Below are 9,293 nucleotides of genomic sequence, written 5' to 3' on the forward strand. Positions count from 1 at the left end.
TTGGGATGCTACACCTTCCCCCTTTGGGAGAATGATGCAATGAAATGAAATCATTCGTCATAGGCTTTTCTCCAAGTACCTCATATAAAAATGTTCTTAATTTTTAATCCTAACCGAATTTCGCACTTCTTAGTTCGTGACTAAGAATTTTTTTTTTTTCAGATTTTGATTGTTCTGTTTTTGTGTACTTTTGTTACTTTTTGTGTTTCTTTATGTTTAATTTTGCAGTTTGGGTCATCTATTTCGGTTACAATGAATGGTCCTAAGTAAAATGGATCAAGTTTTCTGCGGTTTTCGTTACTGAGATACACTTCATCTCCTACTTTTATATCGATTTTATTTGTATTTCTATTGCATACTTCTTGTCTTTTTGTTTTTTGTTCAAGTAAATTTTGTTTTGCCACTAAATTTGTATTTTGTAATCTAAATCTGAGTTCTTGAAAGTATTGTTCTGGATTATATAGAGGTTGAATTGGTGTATTGTTATCCGGTAAATCATGTGGTAATATAGCTTTTCTGCCGAAAACTAGTTCATATGGCGTATAACCATGTTGTGTGTTTGGTGTCGTATTGTATGAGAATGCATAAAATTTTGTCCATTCATCCCAGTCTAAATGGTGAGCATTGGTGAAGGATCTCAGATACTCGTTGAGACATCTGTGATTCCTCTCCAATGCACCTATTGTCTGAGGGTGATAGGCTGTTGCAAATGTTTGTTTAATTTCCAGTAATTTACAGATCTGCTCAAAAACTTCGTTATTAAATTCGGTACCTTGATCAGATTGTAACTGAAGAAAGTTTCCATATATCAAAATAAAATTATCTACTAATGCTCTTGCCATTGTAGAGGCTTCTTTAGTTGGTACTGGTATAAGAACTATGTATTTTGTAAGGTTACATTGTATAGTTAAAATGTATCTATTTCCATTATTTGTCATACCAAATGGTCCTGCAGTATCAATCGAAAGCAATTCGAAAGGTTTTGTAGGAGTCGTGGTAATAACAGTAGGTTCCTTGGTATGTCTATAAATTTTGTTGATTTTGCATTTTTCACAATTTCTCACAAAATTCTTTATATCGTTTTTCATATTTTTCCATGTAAATTGTTCTCTCAATTTTAAATATAATCTATGTTGCCCGATATGTCCTCCCGTAGGTGTCATATGGTGATTGATTAAGATATCATTTATTTCATTTTGGTTCTGCAGAAACTTTGGTGGTTTATATAGTACCAGCTGGTAATTAGAAATGGCTCGATTCGCGATTTCCTTTAATGTTTCAATTGTAATTGTTGTAAAAAGCTCATCTAAAATAGAGATGGCGACCATGGTTCTTTTATATTTTCTCAGTAGTTTTTCGATTTCTAGAAGTGCAAACTCTAGTGCTTGACTTCCATTTGTATTTTTATAGCGCGCGCATGTTAAGTTTACGTTAATTTCTCCTAAATTTTTTCTATAATTATGGTTAAATAATGTCATCTTCAATTGGTTGTGGTGCACATCACATCCAATCTTAAGATATTTTCTAACTTCCGAAGGATTCTCGGTTTGCCAAGCCGTGAGGTGATCAGTCTCATAGTCTGGCATCGTTGAACTATCGGGTTTTGGTGAATTCGTGTTTTTGAGTTTTCTTGTCATGGCCCTTGTGTTAACCATGAGAACGGATAATGTTTTTAATTCTTCTGATTTTACAGGTATACGTGATAATGCATCAGCACACACATTTGATTTTCCTGCTAAAAACTCTATATCGAAGTCAAATTCTTCAAGGTCTAATCTCATCCTTGTCAATTTTGATGTCGGTTTTTTCATACTAAACAAATAAACTAATGGTCTATGATCTGTTTTAACAGTAAATCTTCGACCATACAGATATGATTTAAAGTAATCAACAGCCCAATGTATGGCTGTTAATTCCTTTTCAATAATTGGTTTCGAACGTTCCCCTTGGGTGAAACTTTTGCTAGCGAAGGCTATTGGAAAATCACCTTCCGGATAGCGTTGGGAAAGTACTGCTCCACATGCTAAATCAGATGCATCCGTAGTCAAAATAAATTCTTTAGAAAAATCTGGATATCGCAAAATTTGTGGTTCCATTAAAAGTTTTTTCAATTTTTGGAAACTATATTCTTGAGTATCATTCCACTGGAATGTTACTCCCTTTTTAAGCAACATATTTAAAGGTTTGGCAATGTCTGCGAATTGTGGTACGAATTTACGGTAATAATTGCAAAAAGCAACAAACCTACGTACTTCATCAATATTAGTTGGTCTGGGGTAATTTTTCAATACTTTAAATTTGGAATCATCTGGAAGAATTCCTTTATCTGTAATTTTGTGTCCGAGGTATGTAACTTCAGTCAAGAAAAATTTACATTTCATTGGATTCAATTTGAGATTATAATGTCTCAATCTATCAAAAACTGTATTTAAATTACTAAAATGATGTTTTTCAGAACATCCGATGACAACGATATCATCAATGTAGATAAATGCACATTCAGGTGTTAATCCAGCCATCGCGATTGTCATCATTCGCTGGAAGCTATTGGGACTAACATTCAAACCGAATGGCAACCTTTTGAAATGAAAATGACCGTTAGGGGCTGAAAAAGCTGTGTACTTTCTAGACTCATGATCCAATGGTATTTGGTGAAACCCCGCCATTAAATCTAGAGTGCTGAAGTACTTCGCTCTCCCTAATTGGTCTAAAATAACATCAATACGTGGCAATGGAAATTTATCTGCCAACACTTTTTTATTTAATTGTCGAAAATCGACTACCAATCTCCATTTTTTTGAATTATCATTGCTCTTCTTAGGCACTAGAAGAATAGGTGAATTATACGATGAAACTGATGGTTCAATTATTTCATCGTCTAGTAGTTTTTTGATTTGATTGTCAATTTCATTACCTTGTGAATCGATAGTTTTATAGTTTGGAATATAGACCGGTACTTGGTCTTTCAATAAAATGTTTTGTGAATAAAAATTGTTATGAGTTAATTTTTCATTCTCTAAACTAAATATATCTGAATATTTATCAATCAGATTTTTTAAAGGTGTATGAACATAAGAAGGTATTTCATTAAAATTTATTAGAGAAAGAATTTTATTTGTTCTTTCAGATTTGTTATTAAAAGTTCCTTCACTTGTATCTACTTTTAAATATTCGTTTAAAGGTTCACAAGTAGGTCTAAAATTAGAAATTGCTACTTGTACAGATGTGGTATTTATAAATTTAATGTATGGTGATTCATGGGATACAATTGTATTTCCACAGAAAACACCTGGTAGTATTTCCTGTGAGAGCACAACTGTATCCTCACTTACACAGAAATGTGGTAATTTTCTGATTACTTCACATCTTGGTGGTATTATGATATTATCATTCAATTTGTCCTCAATTGGTATGGAGATAAATTGATTGTTAAAATTAAAATTTAATAGCCAATTATTATAATCGATAGTACACCTGTACTTGATAAAGAAATCGCGTCCAAGTATACCATCCGTATGTATAGGTATTAGTTCATCTACTAGTTGGAAGCAATGCGCTATAGTTAAATTATTATCAAACGTAAGATTAGTCATAGTTTCAGCTATCGTTTCAGTTATTCCGTCAGTTACTCCTGAAATTTTTAGTTTTTTGTTAAAATCTACTATTTGCATTGGGGAGACTTTTGATACTTTAAAAAGAGATACGTCAGCTCCACTATCTACAATGAATGTACATTTGCAGTTTGCCATTTGGACGTACAATGTCACAAAGTTAACCGCTTTTAAATTTATTGTATAAATTGTCTTGCAGGGTATTGACCCTGGTTCGTTTGGCCTAAAAAATTTAAGTTTTGTTGTGGTGTTCCTGCTGGAACTGTTAATTGTGATGGGTCCCTTTGCAATGGTGGGATTAAATATCCTCCATTGGGCATGTTTGTCCCCATCGGTTGTGGATTTTCCACGTTTGTCATATAAACTTGTCGAGATCTGTTATCTCGGCGACCTCCTCTGGTGTAATTTCCAGATATATTGTTTCTATTTGGAAACCGTGCTTGGAATCTGTTGTTTGTGCTATATCTGTTATTGTTATAATTATTACCATTATTGTTTGAACGGTAATTATTGAATCTATTCTGGTTGTTAGAGGTATGATTTCCAGTTCCTGTTCTGCGTCCACGATAATGTCGGTCGTTGTTGTTCTGTCTTTGAGCATTGAATGACATAATTTGTGTTGGGGTTTGTACGGAAGCTGTATTTTCTTGCACTTTTTGTAAAGCGTCTTTTATATTTGTGAAGGTTCCGGCCTTCAAAATCAATTCCGGCTTTCGTTGCCATTGATTTAGCAACTTCCTCGGGAATGCCTTGTCCCAAATAAATGCTTTTTAATTTATTAGATAAGGCATCAACTCATCGCAAATCGTATTTGTATCGCCTTTCTGTTTAGTGTTTTTCAATTTTGCTAAGATGTTCTCTGGTGAAATTCTTTCAGAGCATCTTGCTTTTACATCATTCACCATGGCATCTATTGTTACTAGGTTTTCAGGTAAGCCAATTCTAGCTTTTCCTGTTAATCTTGTTTTTAAGAATTTGACAGCCATTGGTATTTGTTCTGCTGTCACATAATCCTTCAATAGATTTGCTGCGTCAACAAACGCATCTAAATTGTCAGCGGTACCATCGTACTGTTGTACGATGGCTGTTGCTGTTTTGATATCGAACACTTGTGGATTTGCCATTTTCTTTTTTGAATTAACTTGATTAATAAAAATGATTACCAAAACACATGATTTAAAGGATAACGTTTTCCTGGCGTTTTTCAATTTGAATTGTAAAATATCATAAATTGCATTATATTCTAAACGTGTAGCCTTAATCAGAAATTCTAGTTCCTGAGTGTTAATTGAATTTTCATTTTTTTGTAATTCTTGATTAATTTCTGCATATATTTTCTTAATATTATTAATTTTTTTGATAATTGTGCACCTTAAATATGTTCTATTGGGTGCTTTTTTCAAATTTAATTGAATTTTTGCTAATTTACTAAGGAGAGTTTCAACGCTCTCAGGAAATTCTGTTGTCATGTGAGTTTATTCAATTACAATTAATGAATCAAATGAATTAAAATTTTAAGATTGTTTTTTTTTTTTTACCTTCATTATCTTCTGCTTAAAACATCTTGGTTGTCCTCGCTCGTACCCGTACCTCAGATGGTTGAAATCCCGCCTGCCGGTCCTCCGACAGTGGTCTCGCCTGCAGTTGAATTATTTTTGATGTATTTTTATCACTTCACTTCTGCGTCTTAGTTCACTCATTGTTTTTATTTTAGTCAAAATAAACTAGTCCGTCAACTATACGGTAGTTTGGATATTTCTTCTCGAGGTACACTGTGTTTGGATTACGACAGCAACGATTTTTATCGCAAACACCTAACTTGTGCTGTAAATTCGCGCTGATGTCCATTTTCTGATGATGTTCTGCCAGGGCTGTAATATCTGCCCAAAACTGGCGTATTTCTTCTAATGACATTTTTCCGCTCATGATGTAAATTTTGCTTTTCAGCCACAGTTATGTCGTCTTTCAATTTTTGTTTTTGTAAAGTTCAGTGTGTTCACTTTTTCGCGCTCACTTTTCACGCTGTTCACTTTTCGCACCCGCGCATCTTCAAACGTTCACGCTCTGCAAAGATTGCAGTCTAGCAGCTGTTGCTGCTACTCGCTCAGTGCGGCTGGTGTTGTAGCCGTTAAAAAATTTCAGAGCACCGTAGCCTAAAGCTACTGCCGCGAGAATGCACAGAGCCACATTTTGCGTTGTTAAATTGTCTGAACTTGCACTATTTGCGGAAGTTGAGATTACTTCATCCGCGCTGAACCAACCCATATTGATCGTTTATTGTCACTTTTATTGAGCACTACTGGCACTGAAGGCACTGAATTTTTCACTGGTCACAAGGTTTCAACTTTACCTTTTCACAGTATTCGCGCCACTTGTCAACGGTCAGCCATGTAATAGGCCATGTGATATCTTTCTTAGACATCGACTAGTCGCCGTGAGGGTTCACATAATGAATCTTTATTCTTGTATCAGTTTGGTTACATCTTACTTAAACTCTACACATCTTCATAATTCTACACAAATAACAATTAGGTGGGGAGGCGCTTGGAGTTGCCGTTTTAACCAATAAGAGTTCAATTAGAAATTTGTCAACAAGAGAGAAGTCGACGCTAAAACAAATGGGAAAGAGAGTTCGGCGCTGTGACTTGTAACATGATGCGCTTGGCGTCTGTCAGGCTTATTGGTGCATAAGCAAGAATTATCGATTGGCTATAAGTGTCGTGTATGGGAACAAATGTGGTTCGGAGAAGGAAGAGTCAATTTACGGTTCGCTATCTGGGAATGTTTTGAGGTGACGAAAACATGGGTCATCGTTTAGTGCTGCATGGGAAAATGCGTTCGCAATAATTTAATTTGAAGTGGTGTTTTACACTTGTGCAACTAAGCAATCAATTGTAAACCTCCACCGAGCTGATGGTTTGAAGTATGAGAACTTTTGGTTTGGATTGTGGGAATGTCTGGGTTTTGTCAATTGTGTCAATGTAAGGATTTTATGAACTGTGGGAATGTTTGGAACCTTGAAGCATGAGCTAATGAAGGCTTGAGGATAATGTGTGGCATGCATGTTTCATGTCACTGGCGTTCATGATAATTTATGATAATTTGGAAATATTAGAAATGCTACAATTTGGGATGCTAAAACGAGCTCTCGCTCCTTTTGCCCTACTTTTCATTTCATATTCTTGGCCTTGGTATCAACGTCAGCTAGGGCTATGCAAACGAGATGCAACTATGTGGTTATCTTATGGTTTTGATTTTAAATTAATTGCCTCCCGGTAACATTCCGGAGCCCGTAAATCCCTCTAGGTTTACTTATTGTAACTCGGTGGTCGCGAACTACGTACTTACCGCGCGAAGGTTAAACGTTTCGAATTAGTCCGCGACTTCGCGATTACGGACATACTCTTTTCACCAAACGAACTCTCCTCTAGATGCTTGCAATTCTTAAGACTCAGTCGTCTTACTCTTAACCTTTCAGACTGGCAGGCTAGTATACCTAGTACCTGACGGTGGAAAGGAAGGGTAATAGAATGTGGTTTGCAGAATAAGCCCTCGTTCCGTCAAAATGACACGACACCTAAGTGTGTAGTCTACAATTGAAGAGAACGAAACACTTATTCAATTAGAACTGCTTACGGAGACCTTTTGGAGCAGATCAATTTAATCAAGACTGACAGGCTAGTAAACCTAGCCAGACAAAACGAACTTCTCCAATTCTACTAATATCCGTCGAAATGACACAACACCTAAGTGCGTAGTCTACAATCGAAGGGAGATTAGTGGCTTGGCCTAACCAAGGGTTCTTCAATAATGAGAACGAAGTTGCTCAGAATTGGTTTGAAAAGTAAGTGAAGTATATTTCCAAAAATTTCCTTTATATACGGTTTCCTTGATTAAACAATTATCGATTACTTCTAATGTATGAAAGAGACGAACATATTATAATCAACTATGCATTCTACCTATCTTTAATGCATCCTAATTAAACTTGGTATTTTATTACCCTTTTTTATTTTGTGCGTTAACCCTTACATTGATTACGAATGGTCGTGTCTTCCGTGCACCAAAAATGCATTCTTTGTTCTTTTTCTAATTATCTATTGGCTCCGAACTATTTGGTTACATTGAAACTGATTGTATGCCCTGACAAATACGCTTCCTTGGTGTACCGATTAGGTTCTCGAATCGGAAACTGTTTTACGACCGTCAGCGTATGCCTTTCGTATGCATAGACAATGCGTTTAGAATTTACGACCATAAACCTTTCTTACCGAGCCTTCGTCACCTTTCTTTATTCTTGCTTAGCACATTGACCTTATCACGTACTTCCCTAGGACCGTCAGTGATTATTTCTATTCTGTTTTGATTCTTGTCTTTAGGTTCGGTCCTTTTGAGATCCTCACAGCGTGGGATCGTTCTTAGTGTGAATGAACTATCGCTTTCGCTTTCTATGGACTGTGGCGGTCATAAATTTGAATTTTCTGTTTATGTTCTTTGCTCCTTTATTCCTATATATCTGTTTAACTAGCTAATTATGTCGTCGCGTACTTAACACTTATATATGATCGTTATTCCGCGAGTGTAGGATGTAATAAGACTTGTGATATCTTCCTTGACATCAACAATCTTGTTTGACGGTTCAATCTCGTCTCTTTATTCCTTTGCATTTCAGTTTACATGTCACTTAAATTCTACACATTTACATTTCTCTACACTTAGGTAGGAGGTGCCTGGAGTTGCTTCTAATCTTTGCTTAACCAATAAGGAATCGATTTGTCAAAGAGAAATCGACGCTAAAGTCAAACGAGAAAGAGAGTTCGGCGCCAACACGTGTAACATGATGCGCTTGGCGCTGGTCGTGCATATTCATGCGCACGCAATAATTTATTGATTGGGTAGAAGTGTCCTGTGTGGGAACTTTGTGTTATGATAGAGAAAGAGTCGTATTACGTTTGGTCTTGTTTTTTTGAAGTGGCAATAACATGGGTCGTTGTTCTACGTTTCCCACGTTACATGAGAAAAAGTGTTTGCAATAATTTAGCTTGGAGTGGAGGTTTATACTTGTACAACAAAGTCATCAATTATAAACCTTCACGAAGCTAATGGTCAGAAGTATGGGAACATACGATTCAAAAATGAAGGCTTGGTTAATATTTGTAGCATGCATGTTTCGTGTCATTTGCGCTCAACCTAATTTCAAGTCATTGGATATGCTACAACCAAATATGCTACAAGGATTGGGTATATTGTTGGTGCACTAGGCTCATCCATGTCTATATGTGCAGTTGCCTCATCCTGATTAGTGAATTCTATATTGTTTTCTCGTTGGGACGTTCTCTTCATTGCATTTCGATTAGAAAGGAAGCTTGTTAGGGAGTCCCAAAATGATGCTAGCAATTGCCAACCTAAACCGTAATTATCGTACAATATGCGTCCATGCATTATTGTATCAATGACGAATTTAATTATCCGACTGATCATGTATATTCCTATAAACGTTGATGTTATGTTACCAAGCATATTAGACCATGACATCAACCTATCCCAAAATTTTCCAATTATATTTTCGACAAACTTGTCTGAGACAAGCGCCTCAAAACGAAATCCTTGATACTATGGGTGCTCACCGATCAAGATTTTGTGTAATACGTTAGGCGCAACTCGTCTATCTCCTTGTTCATA

Source organism: Ochlerotatus camptorhynchus, unplaced genomic scaffold (assembly GCF_037179485.1).
Source record: "Ochlerotatus camptorhynchus isolate MF236.1 unplaced genomic scaffold, CSIRO-AGI_Acam_v1.1 ptg000418l, whole genome shotgun sequence".
NCBI lineage: Eukaryota > Metazoa > Arthropoda > Insecta > Diptera > Culicidae > Ochlerotatus > Ochlerotatus camptorhynchus.